Source organism: Bubalus kerabau, chromosome 14, assembly GCF_029407905.1.
Source record: "Bubalus kerabau isolate K-KA32 ecotype Philippines breed swamp buffalo chromosome 14, PCC_UOA_SB_1v2, whole genome shotgun sequence".
In the NCBI taxonomy this organism is placed as follows: domain Eukaryota; kingdom Metazoa; phylum Chordata; class Mammalia; order Artiodactyla; family Bovidae; genus Bubalus; species Bubalus kerabau.
This window is the reverse complement of record NC_073637.1, coordinates 16,022,637-16,050,495: the sequence shown is the minus strand read 5'-3', so window position 1 is coordinate 16,050,495 and position 27,859 is coordinate 16,022,637. Positions and strand designations below refer to the sequence as shown.

At 40.2% G+C, this 27,859-nt stretch overlaps 1 long non-coding RNA gene across 1 annotated transcript; it reads right to left on the bottom strand.

Annotated features, from left to right (window-relative positions):
- Positions 1-484: 484 nt before the first annotated feature.
- LOC129626607 (uncharacterized) lies at positions 485-27,648 on the bottom strand. The gene is made up of 3 exons (XR_008702079.1): positions 27,522-27,648; positions 16,937-17,031; positions 485-709 (listed from the first exon to the last, which is right to left on the bottom strand). It is a non-coding gene; the product is annotated as an uncharacterized LOC129626607 (long non-coding RNA).
- Between the last annotated feature and the right edge of the window lie 211 nt (positions 27,649-27,859).

Here is a 27,859-nt window from a genome sequence, read left to right as displayed (position 1 = left end):
CTTGGTACTCAAAGTAGGGCCCATGGACTGGTAGCATTGACATCACCTGAGAACTTGTAAAAATTTCAGGCTTTGCCCTATGACTACTGAATCAGGATCTGCCATTTTGCAACATCCAGGAGTGATTCTTACTTAAATGCAAAGTCTGAGAATTAGTGATTTAGGGCACCAAAGTAAACAATATGGATTGTTCACAAAACAATAGACATCCACAAATCTATGCTTCTGGGGATGTTTTGATTTACAGTGATTTTAAAATCCTTTGCTTTTACAAAGAACACATATGTAATAATACTATGACAATATTTGTGGAACACTAGCTCTATCTCAGGTAAAGTACCAAGCACTTTACATTCATTATTTTAATTGAAATAACAATTCTAAAAGGTGGCCAGTTATTATTCTCATTTTGTAGAGTGGGAAGAGAAGTTTACAGAAGTCAATGAACACGTTTACAGTCACTTAGCTGGTAAGCGGTGGTTCCAGGGTCTGAACCCAGAGAATGTGATACCAGGGCTCACACTCTGAACTGATTAGTATTCTGTGTTGCCTCTCTCATCTAAGCAAGTAAACATCCTGCAGAGTTAAACGGAGTATTGTGTTTCAAGGAAGTCTGAAGCGACTTAGCAGCAGCAGCAGCAGCTAGAACTACAGTTTTCAACAATAGCTTCACTATTAGAGCAGTGCAATCTCCCATCAGCCACCTAGCCTGCAGAAAGCAATTTATTATTGATTAAAATACAATTTTGTGGGTCAATTAAAATGTGAATTAAGCACAGTGATCAAGCATACCAATAACGGCGGGACAAATGGACATGATATGCCACCTGTTACAATATTCTGACCTAGACACAATCTCACCGGTAGTACCTGCGCACCTAAAGATGCTTAACCTGGATCAAATTGGAAGACTGAGAAACCAAGAGAAATTGTTAGAGATTAGAGAAGACTACACAAACAAGCCAGCTCAATATACTGTGTGACCTTTAAATCCTGAATGGACTGCATGGGGGTGGAGGTATCTATAAAAGTGATTACTGAGATGATCAGGGATATCTGAATATGAACTGTGTATATTAAATAACAGAATTGCTTTGGTGTAAAATTAATTAAAGTGTGAACTTTATATTGTGTTTGTGTAGAAGGAAGTCCTTTTTCTCAGGACATTTATGCTGAGGGGTTTAGGGTTTATGAGTCTTTTTCATATGTGCATCTTCCTCTTACATGGTTCAGAGAAAATAAAGACAGGAGCAAGATCGATCAGATGTGGCAAAATGTCAATATTTTGTGAATCTAAATGAATTAATCATGTGGTTTGTTGTACTATTCTTGCAACTTTTCTGTATGTTTGAAACTTCAAGATTAATATTTGGGAAAAAATTCATTAGTACTAATTCAGTGTTATTTCACCAAAATAATGCCACTCTTGAATAAGAGGACTGCATGTGATGGGAGAGAGGTTGCAAGAATAAGAGGCTGAAGAGGAAGATTTTGCTTGAAAAGACTAGGAATTGCTGGTAAACTAGATGAGTCAAAGTTAGGTGGCCGGCTTGTGAATGTCATTTGCATGAATTTTGAAGTGTAAAAGGGAGTAGAAATTACAATTTACAGAGATCATTGTCAGCTTAGGTGTGGTTTGTCAGTCTTCCTTTGCCGTCAGCAGTCAGTAGCTGACACTAGACTCACAGAATTCCCCTGACATTCATCATTATGAATCAATCTCCCCTAGCATCCTTTTGCCTCAATCCAGAAATGTTTGGGCAAGTTCCTAGTGAATCCCCCCACCCACTTTCTTTGTTGAAAAGTTGGTCCTAGGCACTCACGTTTACCCCTTCTTACCCTCACCCCAAGCCACATCCGATTAGACTAAGATTAGACACCAGAATTAAGCAGGATCAGTCAAGTTTCTCTCCCATGAATCTCAAACATAGAAAATGAGTCTGATCTACAGAATTTGAGCTGAAAAACCATGTAGCAGCAGCGTAAACTATAGGCAAAAGCAAGTTGAAGTTATGAAGGAGCAGAAACCATAGGCAGAGAAAGGTAGTTATCTATTAATAAAAAGGGGAGAAGGGAGAAAAACAGAGATGAAAGACCATCTTACACCAGGGAAATGAACAGCAGAGGAGCTGCACCATCTGAAGGACCCACCACTTCTTAAGTGGCATTTCCCATTAAGCCTGACTTCCTCCCATTTCAACTCCACGGCAATCCTCTCTTCGTTTCTTTGGTCTAATAATGTTAAGTTCCAGTTCCTTGAATGTGCTAATATTCCTGCGGGATGTGCTCTCTTCCCCTTAGGCTGTGGTTCTATCATCTGACCACTTGCTCCTTCAGCAGACATCCCTGCACCCAAAACTGTTCCTTCTAGTCTGCGCTGCCCCCTCTTCCCGCCACTCTTTCATTCAATCCATGTCTCTGAGGCCGCTCTGCACCTGGGCTCACTTGAATGGTGACATGATTTATTCAACTTTTTTTGTTGTTGTTGTTAATGTATGGATTAGTGGATTATTTGTTCTATTTCTAGATTGCCTCAGGGATTTTAGAAAGCCAGGGACAGGGGCTGCACTATGTTTGCATTATGAAAGTAATACTTGTCCATAATAGAATTCTTGGGGAAAAATAGGAAAGCAAAAAAGAAGAAAGAAAAGCCATTTATAATTCCATCATCAGGAGATAAGTCCTATTAATATTTGGGCTTATTTCCTTTCAGACTTGACAGTATAATTCAGATTATGCAGCACATATAACATTGAATGTTCATTTCCCTTAAATGGAAAGTATTTACCTGTATTTTAAAAGTTCTGTTAAAATGTTATTTTAAAAGCTGCATGATATTCCATTTTATATGATATCAAAATGCATAAATATGTAAATCTAATTAAACATACAATTATTGTATACATTGGTTATTTTCATTGTTTGCTAATATAAATAATCTTGGGAAAACATCTGTGTAGCTTTACATTGATGCAAACTGATAAGCTAGTTTCACAAATGGTGTTATAATTTGTTCTTTCTCTGGTACAATGCTTATCTTGGACAGAGAAGTTTTGACATTTACAAATTTAATTATGAAAAGATGGTAGCTCATATTTATTTGCATTTTTGAAGACTACTAAGGTTAAACTTGTGAGAGTTGGACTGTGAAGAAATCTGAGCGCTGAAGAATTGATGCTTTTGAACTGTGATGTTGGAGAAGACAATTGAGAGTCCCTTGGACTACAAGGAGATCCAAATAGTCCATCCTAAAGGAAATCAGTCCTGAATATTCTTTGGAAGGACTGATGCTGAAGTTGAAAATCCAATAGTTTGGCCACCTGATGCAAAGAACTGACTCATTGGAAAAGACCCTGATGCTGGGAAAGGTTGAAGGCAGGAGGAGAAGGGGACAACAGAGGATGAGATCATGGCATCACGGACTCAATGGACATGAGTTTGAGCAAGCTCTGGGAGTTGGTGATGGACAGGGAAGCCTGGCATGCTGCAGTCCATGGGGTTGCAAAGAGTCAGATATGACTGAGAGACTGAACTGAACTGAAGGTTAAACTTTTTTCATTTGTTATTTGACTTGATACAAGCAAATAAATGCATGATAAATTTTGTTTCACTGGGTGAAGGTCACATATATTATATTACATAAAGTAGTGTCTTCTGCTGTCCAGTATCTTGGAATTAAAAAAAAAAGAGTCAGCATGTAAATCAATTATGTGCTGCGCTTATGACATTAGTATTAATATTACAGAGTTTTTCCAGTTCTCCCAAACTGAGAACTGAACTTGAGTGGTTCCATATCTAGGTGGGGAAAAAAATAAAGGAATATTATATAAGTGAAAATTACAACTAAAAAAAAATTATTATAATATACTTTTGTAAATGACTTTTCATTTCATTGTTAGTACCTAGTTTCAATAGGCACTGTTATAAAAAGGCAGATTTTAAAAGAGTTTAGAGATAAGAAGCTTTGGTAATATGGTTTAAGAAGTGAAAGCTTCCACTTCTTAGGACTCTACATAGACTTCTAATGGGGAAAAAAAAGAGGGTCTAACCTGAAAGAATTGAATTCTCTCTTAGTTTTGAAAATAAGACAGGAAATGCCTTGGCACCATCTATTTACCTAATCCACAATTGCTCAAGAATTTTCACTCACTAAACCCATCTAATGTCTGATGTCAGAAAGGAGCTGTCCTTTCCTCCTGGAAGGAACGGTCTCTTTTTCTGATCTAGGCTCTAAAATCTGGATCAGAATCACTTTTCCTGAGTTCCCAAGAGACGGAATGGAGGCAATGGGAAATCTAGTGACTTATTTAAGATTGTGTTAAAATCTAGAAGGGGAAAGGAGACTGGATAAAGGCGGTCAAAGGATATAATACACAACACGATGACTGTAGTCAACGCTGCCATGTGGGATATTTGAAAGCTGTTCATAGAGTAGATCCTAAGAGTTCTCATTACAAGGAAAAGTAAATTCTTTCTCTCTTTTTTAATACCTATATGTGATAATGGATATTAACTAATCTACTGTGGTAATCATTTTACAGTATGTATAAGTTAAATCATTATGCTATACATCTTAAATGTATACAGTGCTATATGTCGGTTGTATTCAAAAAAGCAAAAGAAAACATTAGACTTTTAAAAGCCCTCTTAAAATGAGATATGATCCCATTATTGAGCTGATCTAAACTTACTTTGTATGGGAAGAAGCTATTGAAAATTTAGCTCAGTCTTATTCTTTTGTTCCCAGTCTCCAAATTTGTTTCAGGGAAGTTCACATTTCATTTTGTATTTATTTGTAATAGCATAAGTCTTTTTACATGTCTGCAATTTTACCTCCCTTAGAAGATGAAATGACTTGTACCAGCTCAGGAGATCCGACTGTTATATCATCAGGAATTTTGTGACAGCCATTTTAAATTACATAAATTTAAAATTTATACATTACATTAGAAAAACAAAGATTAATAAACATTCCAAACTCATCGCTTTCTAATTATATACCATATTTTATTACTGTGTGCACTCTAGAATTTATTCACATCTATTGCCTTGAATAGAGATTCTATAGCATGGTGCATTACCACACATCCAATTTCATGTTATAACTCCAAAACTGAGTGGGTACAATTGATACTATATGGTTCTCATTTCTTGCTTATAATCCAAGAGGAAAGGATCTCATTTCTTGCCTATAATCCAATACAATGATCATGTATTCCAAGTACTTAGCAAAGTATCTGGCACTCAGATGAAACTCAATGAGCTTTTTGAATGAATCAGTTACTGAGTTAGTGAAATGAACTTTAAACTCTGAAGATTTGGTCCCACTCTTCATCAAAAATACCTACTCCCTTCCCTCAGACCCCTACTGGCTTCTGGGTACCTAATGAACAAAATCGATGGTCATGATGAGAGCTACTAAAAGGCCCACAAGGTGAATCTGTTGCTCCCACATGAGAGGGGCTCTGTGGACATTTTCCTCCTGCAAAGGTTGAGTGAGGAAGGAGTTTTGGACAGAGGAGGACTTTGGTGTCCCTCAATCACATCACTTAAGAAGCCTATCTGCCTTAATTGCCAGCACAAAACCCCCAACTTTTTATGCTTAGAGCCTGGTAGCTCTGGTAATCTGGGTCTAAAGAGGTTAGGAGCCCCTAGGAGTAACTCACAAGTACTGCTAAGGCTTGCTTGGTGCTCACTCTGCACCCCATTTCCAGCTCTTTGGTTATACTAAATATGCTGCTGCTGCTGCTGCTGCTAAGTCACTTCAGTCGTGTCTGACTCTGTGCCACCCCATAGACGGCAGCCCACCAGGCTACCCCTTCCCTGGGATTCTCCAGGCAAGAGCACTGGAGTGGATCGCCATTTCCTTCTCCAATGCATGAAAGTGAAAAGTGAAAGTGAAGTCATTCAGTCGTGTCCGGTTCTTCATGACCCCATGGACTGCAGCCTACCAGGCTCCTCTGTCCATGGGATTTTCCAGGCAAGAGTACTGGAGTGGGGTGCCATTGCCTTCTCCGATACTAAATATGAATATAGTCCATATCTGATATCTTGATTGATGACCTGGAGGTTGTTCTTAGGGTTTTGTCACTTAAATTGGGGGCCTTGCAGCTTCTTTGACTGATGTAATCCCTTATCATGCAGGTTCAATACCTTCATGCAACCATCAATTAGCTTATATACCCTTCATTCATTCACAATTTACTCAACATGTATTGAGTATCTATGAGATGCCAGCACTGTGCTACATGCTCAGAATGAAAAGATCAGTAAGACAAAATTTCTTCATTTAAGGAACTCACGTAACAATAGATTCTTTCATGACAGCAGAGAGGGTAAGAGACACAGTAGAGGACTCCTGAGAGTTAAAAGGAGTTCAACTTAACCTTACGGGATAAGATGGGAAGCTGGCAAAAGTAACACAAAAGAGGAATGTTTGCTTCCTGCATTCATTCTTTCAGCAGACACTTTTGAATACTCACTAAATGCCAAGCACAGCCTGGACCTTCTAGGAATACACCCTTGAACATTCTAGAGCTTGACTGAGTTCACTAAGTGATCAAGGGGGGAGGAATTCAAAGGCAAAGACAGTGACTGATATAAAGGAATGTAGGCAAATAAAAAGGGCTCTCCTTAGTCTTCTGTTTTTCCTGTCTTCTCACTTCTCAAAGCATTCCAGTTCCTCTTCCTGTGGTGCTTCTCTACATCACAGGAAATAAGATCAACTTTTTATTTGGTAACTTGCTAATGTAGAGTCTCTTCCAGATGATCATGCACATAACGCTTTAAAGAATTTGACAAATGAAATTAAGGGTGTTTAAGACAATCTAGTAAGAAGTGGGTTAAGTAATGGTAGGTTAAGAGATTGTGTGCTGACCATGAATTCCCATTTCTAGGGCTTGGGTGAGTGGCAAGACAGAGAGATATGGGGCAACCTAGTGGAGTTACTTGAACAGCACCTGGAATTGCAGCAAATAAGATTTACTTTTTCAGAAACTCAGAAGAAATAGACTTGTTCACACTCAGAAGTCATTCTTGTTAAGACACTGCTAGAACAGAGGAAAGTGGGGAGCTGGGGAGGGGAAAGACTATGTTAATAAAAGAACAGATTAGTCAAGCTTTCAAATATTTTTTCCAGCTTTATTTGAATGATTTAGGCACCACAGAGCTACTATGATGCATTCAAATACATATTTTTTCTCCCCCTCTTGTCTAGAGCAAAAATCTTTTCCTCTTTCTTCAACTCCTTCTGACAATTTGTAGCTGGCATTGAGCATTTTCAATGTGGCATTTTGATTTGGATGATGACAAGATATTTCTTGAAACTAATTTACTTTATGCCAAATATGAAATTGGATTTGCAATGGTTGGAGCAGATGGAAAACCCATGAAAAAAAAGTCAGAGCAGCCACATCAAGGGCCCAGGGGCTGTGAAATCAAGCTGCTTTCAGATGGGGGATGAGGTGGTGTCCCAGGGCTCTAACTCAGGATACAAAGGGAAATTAGCAAGACCATGGAGAAGCATTCAACCCCCTTCAAAGCCATGTCTAGTTCTCAGTTTCTCAGAGAAAGTTCTGACAGGCAGGTGTAGACCTACTCAAGCAACATTATTTCCCTCGGAGAGAGGCTACCTCCCAGGTCTTAAACTATTCTATACAGTGAGCATTTAATTTTTCTCCCAGAGCCCTCCTCTCCTTTCTGCTCTCACTCTACCTCTGACTTTTGGTTTAGCTCTCCTATCCTTGTTGCTTCTTCCTTTCTTCCTCTTCCTCAAATCTCTGCCCTTCAAATCCCTGTCCACCTTCCTCTCTCTTTCCTACTCTCCTTCTGCCTCCTGATCCCTCAGGTTAAGGGCTTAATCCCACAAGACTGCACCCACCCCATTTCAGATGCCAACCACAAGTTCAGGTTGTCATTTGTGCTTCTGACTGATCAACTATAAATCTGAAATTCTCACAACCCCCTCCTTGGATTTGATTAATTTGCTAGAGCAGCTCACAGAACTCAAGAAAAGAGTATACTTATGTTTGCTGGTTTATTATGAAAGGCTATAGATAAACAGGATATACAGATAAACATCCAGATAGAAGAAATGCATGGGACAAGGTATGTACGGAAGGGCCCAGAGATTCCACGTCCTCCAAACACTCCAGTCTCCCCAAATCTCCACGTGTTCACCAACCTGGAAGTTCTCCAAACCCCACACTATTGTGATTTTTATTGAGGCTTCATCAAAGAGGCATGATAGATTATTAACTCCATTTTCAGCCCTTCTCCATACTCTAGAAAATGGAGGTGGGACTGAAAATTCCAAGCCTCTAATCAGGGCTTGGTCTTTCTGATAACCAGCCCTCATCCAGAAGCCTATCTAGAGTGTCCTCATCAGAACAAAAGACATTCTGTCATCCAGGAAATTACAAGGTTTTCAGGAAGCTTGTGTCAGGAGCCAGAGTAAAAGACCAAATATTAGAACAAAAGATGCTCCTAGTGCTCTCACCACTTAGGAAATGTCAAGGGTTTCAGGGGTTCTGTGCCAGCAAATGACGGTACAGACCAGTATGTATTTTCCACTATGTCATACCTACAAAAGAGTGATTTCATATCATGCATTTTCAACTTCTGTGTTCTTCAGTTTCTACCCATGGATATACACCCACTCCCAAATGCACGTTCTATTTTGCTCAACACAAAGCTGCCAAATACTCCTTCTACCAAGTATTCTGTGGGTGAATTGCATGATATTCTCATCTCCCTCATACTCAACATCCCTAGTGGCACTACACATTTTTGGTCGTAAGATGAACATGAACTTGTCTCAGGATATACTTTGAAGACATGTGCCTTGCTCCTCTAAGGCCGAGGAGGCCTAGGGTGGCCAATGAAAGGACACCTGGGATGAAGTCCCTTCAGTGTTTGAATAATTCCATCTCACTGTAGAGCAGAATAACCCCCTCTGACAATTTAGAGAGGGTTCTGCATGGCAGCAAAGAGTTTAAAGCCAGTGCAGAATGTACAACATGAAATAGGATAAAAGAAATGCAATTCAGTTCCATAAATATTGAGAACTCACTATGCACCAGTGGTATAGACCAAATGGAACTTCCCCAAGATTCATACATTGAAGCTCTAACACTCAATGTGACTGGGTTTGGAAATAAAGCCTATGAGGAGATAATAAAGTGTTAAGTGTTGGACTTAAGGTCATAAGGGTTGGACCATAATCCAAGAGACATCAGAGTTCTCATTCCCTTTCTCTCTGTCTCTTTCCCTCCGTAAATACAGAGGAAAGCCCATGTGACGACACAGCAAGAAACCAGGATGAACAGACTCCCCAGGTATCAACCCTAATTTTGGACTTCTAGCCTACAGAATTGTGAGAAAATACATTCATGTTGCTTAAGCCACTCAGTCTATGGTGTTTTGTTATGGCAGCCCTAGTATACAAATACAGACAGGCACACCATTCTAAGCATGGTTAATAGGGCAATGAGCAAACATATGAAGCCTCTACATCCATAAAACGTACGTACTAGTGGAGGGAGATAAACAATAAACAAACATGTAAATACCATAGCCTGATTGGCATTAAGGTGAAAAGTAACAGCAAGGAAAAGAAACAGAGGAAGTACCTGATTAATAAGGTAGTGAGATGTCTGTAGGGACTGGAAGACTATGATAAACTTTGAATTTAATTCTGTGAACTGACAACCCGCTCCAGGGTTTTCAGCAGAGCAGTGAACATGATCTGACTTATGTCCTAAAAGGCTCACTCTCCCTAAAATATTTGAGGACAAACATAGGTTTATATTATACTACTCTGTACTTCTCAATAAAGCCTGGGATATATTTGTAGTATTGCAATGTAATACCTAACGAATAATGGACAGTAGATAAATGAATGAATGAATATTGAACAGGCTTCAGGATGAGCATACATTAACTTAATTTCTGCCTTGGTGACTCATTCATTAACTGTGTGAGCTTTGGCAAATTGCTTAGTCTCTATGAGCTTTATTTTTGCCTTTTGAAAAAAGGACTCATACCTAACTTCAGATTTTAATGTTGAAGGGAACAGGGTGTGTCATAGAAAGCGACTTGTCCATGATTTGCTCCAAATAAAGATGGCAAATCTGACCTGGATGGGCTTACCCACTTTAATTGTGTAAGGGTGGTACCTGCTTCAGAATGGGAGGGTGACAAAGCCTGGGTGAGTTTCTGAGACTGGATTAGTAGGTCCATTCTGAGAATTCTGTGTGTCTCAGAGCTGCTCAGAGCTTAATCCAACTCCCAGATCTCTGTGCGACTGACTGGGAAAAAATTGTCAACAAAATAGTAATTAACCTCATTGAAGCTTCTCTCCCAACTATGTGCTAAGCCAAATCATCTCACTGAATGAATGAATGAGTGAATGAATGAATGAATCCCTTAACTCTAAGACTCTAACATACACACTTTGCTGATAAGGCATTGATATTCAGAAATATCAATACTGTGGTGAGTAAAAGCCCCTGGTGATTTGCCTTGGACATGTGCTGTGGGGAGAAATTGTGGGGCTGAATTTGGGTGTCAGTTGTGACCATGCTCATCCTGACCCTGTGGACTTCTAGATGTCCTTCTTGCACCCCCACCAAATCTCTTCAGAGTGCATTTCTCAATACCAGCTGGTTTTGGGGGATGGTCAATAGAAAGTGCTAGAAAGGTTAGGTAAAAAGAAAGGGGAAAAAAAAATTTCTTTCTCCTTGCTGCTGAGGTCGCATTTCTGGCAGCAACTGTGTCTCTCTGCAGCTCTAGCTCCAGCTTGCCAATGGTTTTTCATGGTCCTGACCTCTTGTAGGGGATCCTGACCCTTAGCCCCTCCCATTTAAGGGTAATAGTAGCTTCCTGATCTTTTGGGGTGGCTAATTTCTGGGTTCCTTCCTTCTCATCATCAAGCCCTTTTATTTCCTGTGTAATTCTTTCTATACCATGACTTTCCTCTGTTGAAAACACTCCAAGTGTTTTTTGTCACCTGGCTAAGTACAAAAGGCCATTGTCCAGGATGATTTCTGAGGAAATGATTCTGGTTTCCCAAAAAACATGCAGATGGTACTTAATTCATTCTTGTTGCCTTACCACACACAACACCATTCTCCTGCCTTTCCCTGCCTAGGGATTCAGGCCTATAGCTTGTCTTCTCTTCCTGGAACTCAATATCCCTTTTCTGAAGATAATTAAGATAATTTCATTCAAACAAATAGAAAATATTGTACTGATAACCAACTCCAATTCAAATGTTTCTGGCAAGAACTTTTAAACAAAGGAGGGCTCCAATCTATGCAAGTGATAAAGTGATCTTTTGAAGGTTTCACTTATTTCCTGGTCTGTTCACTCAGGATCAGTACACTTAGTCACATGTATATTTATGAGTATCCATGCAGGCTGGTTTTCTGTTCTTATCATATGAGTGTCTTGAGTTTCCACATAGTCCTGACAGATAAAGTTCCCTGTGCTTCATAAACAGGACCTCATCGCCTTTTCCTAGACTATGATTTTGATCAAAGCTGAGCCTGAGCTCAAAAGAAATAAGAATGAATATTGTTGGACAATCATTTTCAAGCAGAACCTGCCAGCTGGAGGACCTTGAGCCTATTGCAACCTGCAGAAAGATTTTGTTTGTACAACCCAGAACTTTTTTTGTTAATTGGAATGTACTATATTATCAGGATATCAGAGTTAGACATTTCATATTGTAAAATCCCAGTGTATTCTGTCTATTGGAAGATTGAGATATTTGGACCCATGAGCTCCTTTTCCCACAAAGTAAGAACAATTTCCTAATTTAGGATAAGATATTTGCTCTCTAAGTCACTACAGTACCCACAGCCTCCATCAGGCATTTACTCACCTGTCTGGCCTGGTAGTCATTTGAGTTTGTGTCTCCTGTGATGGGCTGTGATAAGAGAGACAAATAAGTCTGTATAGTGTTAAGCCATTGAGATTTAGGGTTTATTTATTGCCGTTGCAAAGCCAGCCTATGTGACTAATACATGGGGCTTCTCTGTTGTCACTGGTATAATCTATGGGGAAATAACATACTCTTGAGACTCTCTGTATCAAGCAGTGTTATTAGCCTGGGGTTTCCAGAGAAACAGAACCAAAAGGAGATAGATATATAAACATATTTGTTTGGCCTTTGAGATCTTTAAGTTATATACACATGTCCAGAAATGTGTGTGTGTGTATTCTGTGTGTGTAAAAGAGAAAGTTAGAGATGTATTTTAAAATAACTGGCTCATATGATTGTGAACACCAGCAAATTTCAGAAATTTGAAGGGCAGGCTGGTAGACTGGAGATTCAGGTAAGAAGGTAAGAACTGATGTTGCAGTCTTGAGTCCAAAGCCTGGAAACTCAGATAAAATTTCTATGTTGCAATCTGGAGGCAGAATTCAATTTTCCTCAAGAAACCTCCATCTTTGTTCTTAAGGCCTTCAACTGATTGTATAAGGCCCATCTGCATTCTGTAGAGTAATATGTTTTACTTAAAGTCTATTGATTGTAAATATTAATCCTATCTAAAAAATAAAAATGTCTAGACTATTGTCTGACCAAACAGCTGGCACCATAGCCTACCCAAGTTGACACATAAAATTAACCACAACACAAGCTATTCACAAAGTCTCAGGGCTGTATTATCTTTCTGATCTATTGACTTTATTCTACGATAGTAAATCTGAAAAATTACATCTATATTAAGAGAAGTAGATATAACCAGCAAGATAATGGAAAATTCTCTTGAATTTTTAAAGACATAAAAAATTAAAGAAAGTTTCAAAACATCTCTCCACTACTTTGTCCATTGCCCTGTGCCAGTCCAAGTACTTATGTGCATATGTTTGCACTACATTCATCTGCATGACCCATGGACCTGGCTTCCAATACCAGCATTAGCTGCCATACCCTCCCGACTTCTAGAGAAACCCAAGGATCTCATTACTTTCCCTACCTTGATTCCTCCTCAAGCACAGAAGCATTTTGCTGGGAGTCAAAGAAGAAATGAATGTCAAGGATGCAATGAAGTGTAATAGTGGGAATGAGGAGAAAGAAAATGGGATTGAGCAGAGACTCACTGTAAGGAGTAAGGGTTCAAAGCAGAAATCAGACTGAGACAATTGTTTCCTTCTACTCAGAGAGGTTATCCTAGGAGTCTCCTCTCTCTGTGCTCGTCCTTCTCACTTAACAAGGTAGTATGAAGGGCCAGAATTTAAAGAAGGCTTGCAATCCATTTCCAGTCCTCCCAGCCCCCTTTCCAACTCCTGCCCTTAGAAGGTCAAGTAGGATTCAGGGGGATTGTGGGGGAAAGGTAAGCCAGGAGCAGGCTCCAGAAAACTGTCTTAACCTATCTACGCAGAGAAGAACCCTTGGAGGCTATGATACTATGGAGGGAATACAAGTGATACTGAAACTCTGGGGAGCAATAAAGAATGGACTTGGCTGCCCTGTCTTTCCCATGATATTTCAGGATGAGGACGCCATGGGAGTGGTCATAACTCAGGCAGATGGCAGGGGCAGGATTTTCCCTGACACGCATAGAATAGCACAAGGCAGGGGTTAACAGGGCTCTCCTGGTAGCACAGACAGTAAAGAATCTGCCTGCAATGTGGGAGACCTAGGTTCAGTCTCTGGGTTGGGAAGATCCCCTGGAGAAGGGCATGGCAGCCGACTCGAGTATTCTAGCCTGGAGAATCCCGATGATAGAGGAGCCTGGCGGGCTACAGTTCATGGGGTTGCAAAGAGGCAGACATGACTGAGCAATTAAGCAGAGTGGTTAAGAGCTCAGGCAAGCTTCAATTAGGATCCTAAACTCAGTCACTCACCACCTAATTGAAATTTAACATATTATTTAATCTCTCCAATTCTCATTTTATTTGTAAAACAAGGATTAAAAATAGTTTCCTTTTAAGGTTTGATAGGACAAAGAGGATAAAGGGGATAAGTCAGAAAATGCAGAAAAACTAGAATTGCTACCATTTATGAACTGTTCTTATGGGTTCTATGTGCTTTCTACACATCTATTCAATAAAACCACATAATGAACCTAAGAGTTAGGCACATGAGGTTGCTCTTTGCCTATGTATAAAGCAATAAAAGCCTCCTTTTCTTCAAGACATTTTACTTCCATCTGTTGGAAAATTGTCCTAATAAACTATTTTTGTTAGAATGAAAAACCCTATTAGAATCTGCTGGGAACTGTGGGCAGTAAGCACACCGGTCTCTCACACTAGTGATGTGTATGGTGTTCCCCTAGATTTGGTACCTTTGTTCACTCTACAATTTGCACAACTGCATCTAGCACACCTGTAGCTATGATTGCTATCCGTTTTGCAGAAAAGAAAACTGAAGGTCTCAGAGGTTAAGTAATTTGGTTGAGATTATTCCAAGAGGCATCGCCGTGTTTTCAGCCAACCCAACCAGCCCTGTGCCAGGTACAAAGTAGGTTCTCATTAAGGATTAGGGGCATTTTTGTTATTGTTAGAACTGCCCCAAATGGGCAAAATGCAATTTATTACAGCTTATTGCATTCAAAAGGGGATTATACCAATGACAGTGTGATGGATAGATTTGAGAGGGAAGATTACTGCATTACATGAATGCATTGGTCCAGCAATATTAGTTGATTTGTGCAGCACAGTGTAGTTGGTGATGTTGTAATGCAGCCTTTTTATGTATTTTCAAAGCCTTGCTAATTATTAAAATACTTTGAATCTGTGACATACTTTATTCTCTATAAAGGGCTCCTAAATTTACTCCTGGATTGTAAGGAACACATGGTATCTTTCAAATTTCACAAATGTAAAAAGAAAGACTTGGGATCTAGCATAGCCCCTGTGTACGTGTTAAAGGACTGGATCAGTGAGCCTTAGATCCTCTGCTCAGGAACAGTGATGAACCCCTGAAGGAACTGATCACCAGCCCTGGTCACCTGCTGAGCTCTTCTCTCTTCAACCCATTGGGCAACCCCTCTCCCCAGGGATACAAAACCTAGAGGTAGCACCTAACTCAAAGAGCTCACATTTATCAGCTGGTCCTCAGACAATGTCACTTTGGACAGAGAAGTGGTGAAACAGAGATATACTCAAACAGGAAGCGGTGGGTGTCCGAGTCCGACTGCCTCTCATGAAATCTGTGGACATGAAAACACAGCAAAGGGTTGTTGTGAGGATTAAATGAGTTTATATAAGCAAGGGTTTAGAACGGTACTTGACACATAACCTGTACAATTCACAAACACACACATGCACACACACACACACACTCTTCCTTCCTAGAAACACACACATGCACACACACACACTATTCCCTCCTAAAGGCAGAAGTAGTCAGTTCTTCAGAGTCTGCTAGGAATTAGAGAAGGCTTCACGGAGGAGGCAACTGTCCTGTATATTATTCTCAAAAGGTTTAAAAATGCTTTGAAAGAAGAAACCAGAACACACAGCATGATTTAATGCTTAGTCAGTGTTCTTTGAAGTCAGGGGCAGTCTCCACAAACGAATGAACATTTGTCAAGGTTTGGGAAATGCTAATTTTAAGGATATTTTTCAAAACCAAAAAAACACACTTCCCCTTTGATTTTAAACTGAGAAAACAAAACATAACATAATCTTTCCTTGATGACTCAGGATTTAGCCTTTTTATTGGTAATCTTTTCTCAGGCACCTTGGAGCTATTCTAATCAGCTGCCTAAATTTACAGACAACAGTCTAGAGAAGGGTCTGAGAGAGACAGCTCTTCGCTGACAAACGAAACGACCAGGCAGTGCTTTGCTCCTTGCAGGCCTGTCACGACTATTTCTGCTTCCACAACGATGCTCAGTGACCAGTGACTGCATGCTATTAACTGTTCTCTAAAAACACAAAGGCAGTACAGCATCTGTGAAGCGTGAGGGATGGCTCTGAGTGGGAGAGATAAAGAAATGGAGGCAGTTGCAATGCAGAGGGAGGGACAGCAGAATAGAGATGTAAGTTTTGTGGGGCCTGAAGCTTACATGATTTAGTGGGTCCACTGGAAAACAAGAATATTAAGACCAATTCACAAAAGAAGGTTCAGAAGTAAATGAGTGAATATTTATTCAGGATGAGAATAATCAACACATTTCTAAAGCTTTTCACATGCAGGTCCCTCTCTTCTGAGCTCCCTTTGCACAATTTACAATAAATAAACATATATATAAGTTCTCCTTGACTGCTCACTGCCTTCTCTTCACCACGTAGAACATTCTATATCATAAATGATGCCTAGTACCCAGAGAGACCCACATGGGGAAGGGTCCCAAAACTTAGGCATCATTAACTTCAAAGTCAATCCACTTTTGAGAGTAAGTGGTATTTATAAGGACTTCCCAGATGGCTCAGTGGGTAAAGAATACACCTGCAATGCAGAAGACGTAGGAAACCCAGGTTCGATCCCTGGGTCGGGAAGATCCCCTGGAGATGAGAATGGCAACCCACTCCACTATTCTTGCCTAGAGAATCCCATGGACAGAGGAGCCTGGCGGGCTACAGTCCATGCGATCGCAAAGAGTTGGACATGACTGAAGCAACTGAGCATGCATGCATGCATGGTATATATAATGATGTAAGTAAATGCAAAATGGGAGCCTGAGAACCAGGAAGCCTTCCTGGAGGAGGAGACTCATGAACTGAGCCTGAAGGAATGTGAGCAGTTAGCCAGGGAAATGGGGTCAGGAGTGGTCCAGAGAAGGGCAGAAGCCTATGCCAAGAGTGCAGGATGGGTTGAGGGGTATCAATTTGGGATACCTGTGCATTGGTTGCTATGATTAAAATTATGTTTTTAAGTGGAAAGAATATTTAGAGTAGCATTTCTCATTGACTTACAACATTTGAGCCCTGAATCATGGAAAAGCCAGCAATCAACATCAGAGGCAGAACTGCAACCTACCTCATTGACAGATTCCAGATCTTGAAGTTGAAGAGTTTCCTTATTTAGTACTCAGGGCCCTTCTTCTGGGGCTGTTAAGCCCGCTTCTTTCTTACCTATGGGAATGAATGCAAAGAAACCTTCCCATCAGGAGTATTTATCAGTCTGGCTTCTCCTCTGTCTTCTTCCTCTTTTCTGCCTTTGCTTAGATTTGACTTTTCTGAATAAACGATGTCACCTTTCCTCTCCCAGACCTGCTAGTTTAAAAGAGGATGCTTTAAAATATTTTGTGCTAAAACCAGCAAACCCCACAACAACTAATCCTGAAGACAGTAGATGCTCGCTAAGTGCATTAGATGCTCATAGTAGATACAAACTGAGTCAGTTTGCAGAGTCCCAGACCTCACATTCGATTGAATTACTGTGAGGTTTCAGGCAAGTTATTTAGCCTCTCTTAGCCTTAGCTTCTTCATATCAGGAGGCTAAATGAGATATGAGTGTATGCAAATTGTTTTGCAAAGTGAATGGCATGTAGTAAACTTTCAATTAACAGAAACCGGAAAAGTTGTTTACTCAGTCATCAGATTTGCTGAAACCTATGGGTGCAAAGATAAAGATGGCAGACACTGCTCTGGGGAGCCCCAGGCTCAGTGTGGGAGCTGAATATAGAAACAAGTGATTAAACTTTGGTGCAAAGAGCTTTGATGGAGGGGACCAGCATGGTCTGCTTGTAAGGAGGAGATGCTGGAGCTGAGGGTGAAAAGGAGAGTCTGCCAGGCAGACATGTGGAAAAAGACAAATCCAGGCAGAAGGCGAATCATGTGCAAATATGTGGAGGCTGAGCAAATAGTGTTCTGATTCTGGGATGCAAGGCAGGAGGGAGGAAATGGGATAAACAAGTGGGCAGGGAGCCTGATGCAAAGGTTTTAAATATGAGAATGAGGATTAGAATTTTACTCCATAGGAAAAGGGAGGCAATTAGTAAATTTCAGCAGAGAAATTATCCATATTTATGTCTTCATGTCTGCTGTAATGTATGGATGGGCTGCTCTGTATGTGTGTGTGTATCTGTTAGGGGATTTGTGGGGGAGATAAAGTAGAGAGGTAACTTCAATAGTGCTCCCCCAACTCCAACCCAATGGACATACTCCCTCATTTACAACTAATTCACTGTAATTGGTTTAGGAATTCTCACCTACTCCAGACATGTAGATTCAAGCAGAAAACTCTAGATTTAGAAAACTATATGTATTCTTCTCTATCACTGTTTTTAGTGTATGCTCCATCCTGATCCTTAAATCCTACTCTGTCATCGCCTGCACTAGCCTGGGGCTGGCACATAAAACCCAGAGACAGCAACCCCAGCTCTGAGCAGTTGTCCATCTGTCTACTCTCTCCCTCAATAACAACAGCCACTTCTTAGTCATCCACAAATATAAACAGAATGCCTACCGTGTATCCAGCCTTGAATTGTAAAGTGGTAATAAAAAGATGAATAATATAAGCAGAGTGCCTGCCTTTAAGGAATTTATAGACTGGTAGAGAAGGTTTTTTTCTGCCCTGAGTTGCTTGCCACAGGGCTGTAAGATGCAGGGGTCATTATCACCATTTTAGAGATTAAGAAACACAATTAGGAAGGTTAGGTGACTCCCTCAAAGCATATGAATGCAACTCTTTTCTGCTTTTAACTGCTTTTCTTTTATTTTTCACCATTATCTTGTTAGGAGGGGAGCCTCTTTCTCATCCCCGACAGCTCCTCCTGTCTGGCGGAAACTCCGCTAGCAAAGCATGTGGAGGGGAGGAAAGGTGACTTGAGAAGACCAGCCATATGGAAAGGGAAACTACATACCTGGTCCTTTTCTCTCATTTCCTCCTTAGACTTACCCAAGTGACCAAGCACATCTTCTGCTGTCTCCCTCCCTGCCCTCTCTCTGCCCTTCACATCACCACCGAAAAATGCTGGCACAACACAGTAAAGTAACCTGTCCACGGCTCTGCATAGACAGGCATCCAGGCGGGCTCACCCCAGAGTCTCTATCTTTGACCACTGCATTTGTTTACCAGAGCTGCTTAAAAAAAGTACCACAGATTGGGTGGCTTAAGCAATAGAGGTTTATTTCCTCTCAGTTCTGGAAGCTAGAAGTCCAAGATCAAGGTGTTGACAGAGTTGCCTTCTTCTAAGGCCTCTTTCCTAGTCTTGGAGATGATTATCCTTTCCCTATGTCCGCACGTGGTCTTGGTGTGTGCCTGTGCGTGTGTGTGTCTGTGTGTGTGTGTCTGTGTGTGTGTGTGTCTGTCCTAATTTCCTTTTCTTCTGAGAACATCAGACATACTGGATTAATGCCAACTTGAATGCCCTCATTTTATCTTAGTCACCTCTTTAAAGAGGTAGTGGGCATTAGGACTATGATATATGAATTGGGGGTAACGCAATCTACCCCATAACAACCGGTGAGCTGGATTGTCTATTTCATGGCTAGACAAGGGTAATACAAAAATATTGGGAATGTAAGGGAAGGAGCTATGTAAGCTCTCAGGAATGGATAAACTAATATGGAAGTTGAGGAAGGAACAGCTCTGAGAATGTGGCAGAGCTCTGAGAAAGTTAAAGGGATGTGCATCAGGGCTCTTGGCCACAGGCAACAGAGACTAACTGTGTCTTCTACAAGAAGACAGAATATGTATATCAGGGGAAAACAGGAGGAGTCTCAAGAATGCAAGGGAAAGAGGAAGAACCTGGCTTGTGAAAAAAATAAATGGAAGTTAGTCATTCTCAGGGGTCGGGTATCGGGAACCAGTGGAGAGCCTCTTCCTGATGCCTCTTCTGGAATGAATTCACCAGTCACTTCTGCCTTTATAGCATTTCCCAGGACAGGAAGTCCAACCAAGGCACGTGTCCACTCTTTGGTGCAGGGAATCTGGGACATTTGGAATAAGACTGCAGCCAACAGAGGTGGGGAGTGCCCTGAAAGGGGTTAAGGGACTCTTTAAACATGGGAGAGTAAACGCTGACTAGTTGATAGTGCTGCAGTGGGATGTGTCATTCTGACCTTAGAGCTGGGGAAACTGGCTCTTAGCCTTAGGTTCAGCTTGTAATATAAGAGACCTGGGACTTATAAAAAGTTCTGCTAATTCGAAGTGATGTACTCTTTCCAGCCACTCCATTGTGCGTCAGCCTGCCCACTCCCAGGATAAATAAATTAATACATGAGTAAATATATAAATAAGCAAGCAAAACAATTCAAGGCGAGGCTAGAATTCCAAAACTTTAATCCACTAATTTATATCTACTTTCCCTACTACTAAATTGAAGTGAAGGCTGAGGTATGTTTAATAAGAGAGATTTGTTTGGTTATCATTAATATTTAAGAGAGGATTTGAATCCACATAATCCACCTTTTCAAGAGAAGAGCAAGTTCTAATTTTCCCACTTGTCAATTCATCTGGGCCCTGAGAAGCTGAGGAATCTTTATACACAACTCAGCTCTTGCAGGTGACCTCCGCTTTCCTGCCATTTGCATTTTCAAGCCTCCCAGGAAGGGGTCATGTCGAACTCCATGTCTTCAGTGATCACTGATGTATTAGTGGAGCTCAAAAAAGGTAAATCAACATTAGCAATGTGCATAGGTTTGTCATGCGTATGAGAGAGGGAAGGTAGCAGTTCCACATCTGGGGAAAGTGCTGGAGTTGGGGCTGCACGTGACAGCAGATCCTGCATCAATTCATCAGGAATTTCCTGGGCCTCCAGTTATATGTCCAAGGCAGTGCAAGGCCCCCAAAAGAAAGGGAAAAGAGTAAGCCAACAGTACAGCTGATTCTAAGAAATGTTTTGTCTTTTTTTGTTGTTGCTGACAGTCATATTAATTTTATTTATTAATTTTTAATTTATTTATTTTAATTGGAGGTTAATTTACAATATTGTAGTGGTTTTTGCCATACTTTGACATGAATCAGCCATGGGTATACAAGTGTTCCCCATCCCATCCCTCAGGGTCATCCCAGTGCACCAACCCCGAGCACCCTGTCTCATACATCGAACCTGGACTGGTGATCTATTTCACATATGATTATACATGTTTCAATGCTATTCTCTCAAATCATCCCACCCTCGCCTTCTCCCACAGAGTCCAAAAGACTGTTCTATACATCTGTGTCTCTTTTGCTGTCTCACATACAGGGTTATCGTTACCATCTTTCTAAATTCCATATATATGTGTTAGTATACTGTATTGGTGTTTTTCTTTCTGGCTTACTTCACTCTGTATAATAGGCTCCAGTTTCATCCACCTCATTAGAACTGGTTCAAACGTATTCTTTTTAATGGCTGAGTAATACTTCATTGTGTATATGTACCACAGCTTTCTTATCCATTCATCTGCCTATGGACATCTAGGTTGCTTCCATGTCCTGGCTATTATAAACAGTGCTGTGATGAACATTGGGGTACACATGGCTCTTTCAATTCTGGTTTCCTCAGTGTGTATGCCCGGCAGTGGGATTGCTGGGTCATATGGCAGTTCTGTTTCCAGTTTTTTAAGGAGTCTCCACACTGTTCTCCATAGTGGCTGTACTAGTTTGCATTCCCACCAACAGTGTAAGAGGATTCCCTTTTCTCCACACCCTCTCCAGCATTTATTGCTTGTAGACTTTTGGATAGCAACCATTCTGACTGGTGTGAAATGGTACCTCATTGTGGTTTTGATTTGCATTTATCTGATAATGCGTGATGTTGAGCATCTTTTCATGTGTTTGTTAGCCATCTGTATGTCTTCTTTGGAGAAATGTCTAATTATATGTTTTATAACTGAAACCTGAGCTCTGGATTTTAAAGGCCAATTCACAAGGGCATGTGACTTCCATAGTATTCTCTCCCAAAATTCTATAAGCCCACACTAATCATGAGAAAAAGCATCAGACAAACTCAGACAATCTAACTAGAGATCTCTGCAAGAAAATTGGAGATACAAAGGGAATATTTCATGCAAAGATGGGCACTATAAAGGACAGAAATAGTAGGAACCTAACAAAAGCAGAAGAGATTAAGAAGAGGTGACAAAATTACACAAAGAACTATACAGAAAAGATCTTAATGACCCAGATAATCATGATGGTGTGGTCACTCACATAGAGCTGGACATCCTGGAGTATGAATTCAAGAGAGCCTTGTGAAGCATTACTATGAAAAAAGCTAGTGAAGGTAACAGAATTTCAGTGGAGCTATTTAAAATCCTAAAAGATGATGCTGTTAAAGTGCTGCACTCAATATGTCAGCAAATTTGGAAAATTTGAAAATTTGGCCACATCACTGGAAAAGGTCAGTTTTCATTCCAGTGTTCAAACTACCACACAATTGCATTCATTTCACATGCTAGTAAGGTTATGCTTAATATCCTTCGAGCTAGGTAGGCATCAGTAGTACGTGAACTGAGAATTTCCAGATGTACAAGCTGGGTTTCAAAGAGGCAGAGGAACAGGAGATGAAATTGAAACATTCATTGCATCATGGAAAAAACAAGGGAATTCCAGAAAAACATCAACTTTTGTTTCACTGACTATGTTAAAGCCTTTGACTGGGTGGATCACAACAAATTAGAGATGGGAGTAGTAGACCATCTTACCTGTTTCCTAAAAAATGTGTATGTGGGTCACAAAACAATTAGAATCAGACATGGAACAAGTGACTGGCGCAAAATTAGGAAAAAAGTACAACAAGGCTGTATATTGTCATCCTGCTTATTTAACTTTTATGCAGAATACAGCATGTGAAATTCAAGGCTAGTTGAACCATAAGTTGGAATCAAGACTGCTGGGAGAAATATCAACAACCTCAGACAAGCAGAGGATAGCATTCTAATGGCAGAAAGTAAAGAGTAACTAAAGAGCCTATCATATATATTTATAATCTACTTGGCTGTACCAGGTCTTAGTTCCAGCACTCGGGATCTTAAGTTGCCACATGTGGCATCTAGTTGCCTGATCAGGGATTGAACCCAGTCCTGGAGTCTTAGTCACTGGACCACCATGGATGTCCCACTACCTAAGACTTGTTTTTCTTTTTGGCCTCATCATGAGGTCTGTGGGGTCTTAGTTCCCCAACTAGGGATCGAACCAGTGCCTTGGGCAATGGAAGCATGGATTATTAACCACTAGTCCCATTAAGAGCCTCTTGATGAGGGTGAAAGAGAAGAGTGAAAAAACTGACTTGAAACCCAACATTAAAAAAACTAACATTGTGGCATCAAGTCCCATCACTTCATGGAAAATAGAAGGGGGAAAAGTGGAAGCAGTGACAGATCTTCTTTTCTTAGGCTCCAAAATCACTGCAGGTGGTGACACAGCCATGAAATTAAAAAGACGCTTTCGCCATAGAGAGCATATTAAAAAACAGAGACATCACTTTGCTAACAAAGGTCTATCTGGTCAAAGCTATGGTTTTTCCAGGAGTCATGTATGGATGTAAGACTTGGACCATAAAGAAGTTTGAGTGCTGGAGAACTGATGCTTTCAAATTGTGGTGCTGGAGAAGATTCGAGAGTCCCTTGAACTGCAAGGAGATCAAACCAATCAACTCTAAGGGAAATCACCCTGAATATTCATTAGAAGGACTGTTGCTGAAGCTCCAATACTTTGGTTGTTTGATGCGAAGAGCCAGCTTATTGGGAAAAAAACCCTGATGCTGGGAAAGACTGAAGGCAATAGAAGAAGAGGGTAGCAGAACTTGAGATGGCTAGATGGAATCACTGACTTGATGGACATGAATTTGAGCAAACTCCAGGAAATAGTGGCAGACAGAGGAGCTGGTGTGCTGCAGTCCATGGTGTTGCAAAGAGTCAGATAAGACTTAGCAACTAAACAACAAGGAGATATAATCAAGATAAGTTGAGATCATACTTGATTTGATTGAGCCATAAAACTTGTATGCCTGGTGTCCTTATAAAAAGAGGGAAATTTGTATACAGAAACACAGACACAAGGAGAGGAGCCCATGTGAAGTTGAAGGTGGAGATTGGAATGATGCAACTACAAGCCAAGTGTCTTAGCCTATTCAGGTGGTTTTTAAACAACAGGAATTTATTTCTCACACTTCAGGAGGCTGGAAATTCAAGACCAAAGTGTCAGGATGGTCAGGTAAGGGCACTTTTCTGTTTCTTAGAATTCTTGTTACATCCTCACATGGCAGAAAGAGTGAGAGAGCTCTCTTGGACCTCTCTTATAAGGTCATCAATTTCATTCATTGATGAAGGCAGAGTCCCCATGACCTAATCACCTCCAAAAGACCCCATCTCCACTGGGCATTAGGATCTCAACTTATGAATTTATAGGAGACACAAACATCACACTGTAGCACAGAAGAACTCCACAGATTACCAGAAACTGCCAGAAGAGGCAAAGAAAGATTCTTCCCTAGATGCTCTGGAGAGAGCATGGTCCTCTGACCACCTTGATTTTGGACTTCTAGGCTCCAGAACTGTGAGAGAATAACTTTCTGTTGTTTTAAGTTACCCAGTTTGTGGTACTTTGTTGTAGCAGCCCTAGACATTAATGGACATTAATGTGAAAAAAAATAGTAAAATCAAGATAAAGACTAGAGTTTAATTAATAATAGTGTATTGATGCCAGTTTCTTAGTTTGGTAAGTATATCACCATAATTTAAGATGTTGACAATAGGATAAATGAGGTAAGTATGACAAGAAGGCTGTGTGGCAGTTTTGCAAGGTTTGGGTTTTTGTAGTTTTCGTGGGGGTTTTTGACTATAAAATTTATTTTTGGAAAAAAAGGTCAGTTCACAGGCTGTGTCATCTTTTGATGGTCTCTACACTAAGCTTGGGTTGCCTTGTGCATAAAATGGAGATAATAATAGTCCTACTGAGAATTGAGTTTAAAATGTAATAATGTATATTAAGTTCTTAGCAGGTCATATCTTTTCTCATTTTTAGTCTGTCATTTGATAGATCTGCCAACCCTTCCAAATTCATGTCACAGAGAATTTTTCCAGTTCACACCTTCATTCATGCCAATTGCTTAAAATCCTAACAAAGAAAAGGGCAGAACGCTTCAGGATGCTGCTGGATTCAGAGGTAGAATGCTCAATGAACAGGAATAGTCTTGCAATTTGCCATGAATCCAGCTAACTCTTGTATTACATTTCAGGTTAAAATCTAGGCACCCAATGAGTCAAAATTCCCTAAATGTCCACTAGTTGAATAACCAGAATACAAAAAAAGTGAGGTTAGTCTAGGGAAGATAGGATACTTCCTTTATCTTTGATAGGTGACTATGTAACCTCATGGTCGGGTGGAGTCAGATTCGTTAGGTTCAATCCCTAAGGTTGCCATTTGGGCAAGTTAGTTACTCTGTCTTAGACTCAGTTGCCTCACCTGTAAAATAAGAAATGTCATTCTCATAAACTTGTTATAAAGGTTACACTGAATAATGTACGCAAAGAACTATGACTTAATTCTTTGTATACAATAGGCATCAGCGTGCATTAATGTATGTATGTTATTGTTTAGTCACTAAGTCGTGTCTGACTCTTTTGCAACCCCATTGACTGTAGCCTGCCAGGCTCCTCTGACCATGGGATTTACCAGGCAAAAATACTGGAGCAGTTTTCCATTTCCTTCTCCAGGGGATCGTCCCAGCCCAGGGATTGAACATGCATCTCCTGCATTGGCAGTCAGGTTCTTTACCATTGAGCCGCCAGGGAAGCCCAATGTGTGTACACCTGTTTTTGTACATATGCACATTTTCATTGCCTGATACAGTGACTGACATCCAGCAGCAAAAGGATTGTCTGTTTCAGGAAAGAGTCCTGTGCAACTGAGGACACTATAGATGGAAGAGAGACTGTGACTTGCCCAAGGTCACAGGGCAGGAGAAAGACAAAGCACAGGACTTGTGATTCCAAGGACATTTACTCTGCAGGAATCGCAGAAATAATCTGATGGCTTTTCATTTGTAGATATGAAAACTGTATCCCAAATAACCAACGGGGCTTGTCTGGGACACCATGATTTTTAAGTGATAAATATTACACCTTCATCTCATGTGTTCTGATTCCTAGTTTAGGCCCTTTTCTACCTCTTCTGGATACTCAATAGTACGAACTACAATTTATCCATACAGCATCCAGTCTTCACTTAAAGAGTTGACTGTTGATATCGAGCATCTCAGAAACCAAGGCAGAGTTGTCAGACCTTTGTGCAAGGACAGTGAAGATGAGCACAGTAAAGCCAGGGTAGCTTTGATGAAAACATAATGCTTTGCTGAAAGACCTGTGGCTGTATCTTAATGTAAATACTGAAAAAGGCTCAGTAATCCCAGAGGCTTTGGCTATGTGCACCACAGCTAAGCAGTACACTCTGGGAACAGAAGGAAGTTCCAAGAATATTCCAGCTCTGTCTGCATCACTCACACTGCAGAATTTTGCGAAAATCATTTCTCCTCTCTGTGCTGCAGTTAATATTATAAATAATGGTACCAGAGAGTTTCAAAATACAATATTTGAAAAGACATTTTGACTATTAGCTGTTGTCTCATTTGATCCTCACAACAGCTCTTTGGGGTGTTACTGTTATTACTGTATCATAGCCCCCAGATCATAGATAAGAAAACAGGTTCACTGAGATGGAGTGTTGTTTTCACTGACAAATACATATTACCAACAACGATAATAATAGGCAAAAGGAAACATAACCATTACTTTAAAACTTTAAATGGAGTATAATCTATTGAATTATATTGAAAATATTGAATATATTTTCAAATTCAATACTGATTCAAATATTGAAAAATACTGAATCACTGTATTGTATACCTGAAACTAACATAATATTATAAATCAACTATACTTCAGCTAAAAAAAAAAAAGATACAATGGTAATAAGGAAAGTGGTAGTTAAAATTTGCTGAGTGTATATTCCAGTTCCAAACACTTTAAATGTATTTGTCACTTAATTCTATCACAATTTTGTGAAGTTGGTGATACTGTCATCCTTATTCTAAGCCACAGAGAAGTTAAGCAATTTGCCTGAGGTCACACAGCTAGGAAATGAAGGAGCCAAGATGTAAAACCAAGAGATCTCGCCCCAGAGCCCATGTTCTCATTAATAAGGTATAACAAACAAGCTTTTTGCTAAACAATGAGCTCCTGAGCTAAATAAGATACAGACACATCCTTCTCCTTATGGAGTGCATAAATTAGTTTGGGAAACTAATTTCGTTTCCCTTTCCAACTAGTTTGGGAAATTGATAGGGTTATCACAATTCAGATAAAAAAAAGTATTAGATTCACAAGTGTAGCAATGACACAGAAGTGATTAAAAATGGTGGGCTCTGGATTAAAACCCAGGCCTCTGAGTGCATATAAATAGTTTTCTTTCTTTGAATAAATATTACTACTTACTGGTAGAGAGTGAAAAGAAGAAAAATACATTATTTTTCTCCTGAAGAATCAATAATTGCAGTCCAGAGAAAACATTTTCCAAACCACTTTGAGCCCATCACTTTAACTCCAAACTGAGCATGGAGAATCCATCAATCAAACACTGAAGGGAGGACTGTTCACTCTCATGCCCTATCCACCCCCCACCCTCCTCCACTCACTGCCATGAAGAGGCGCCAAGAAGCATTCCATTCCATCGGTGTCAGCAATGCTGGTCTGATTTAAGATAACCTCAAGCTCAATCACTTTTACTAACACAAACTTAGCTGGGATCCCTTTAATCTCCATAGAGATTCGTCTCAATAAACTGGGTATTGTCTGCCTTGAGAACTATGCTTGCTCTCTGATGGCCTGCTGCGTAAGTCTCCTAGAATTGAAGGAATGCAGCAAGAGTAGGTCAGTACATTCTTCAGATGACTACTGGTGTTTTGAACCAATCCTCACAAAAAAATGTCTTTGAAGGATGTCTTTGGTCAGACATTCCACACCTTCTTCCTTT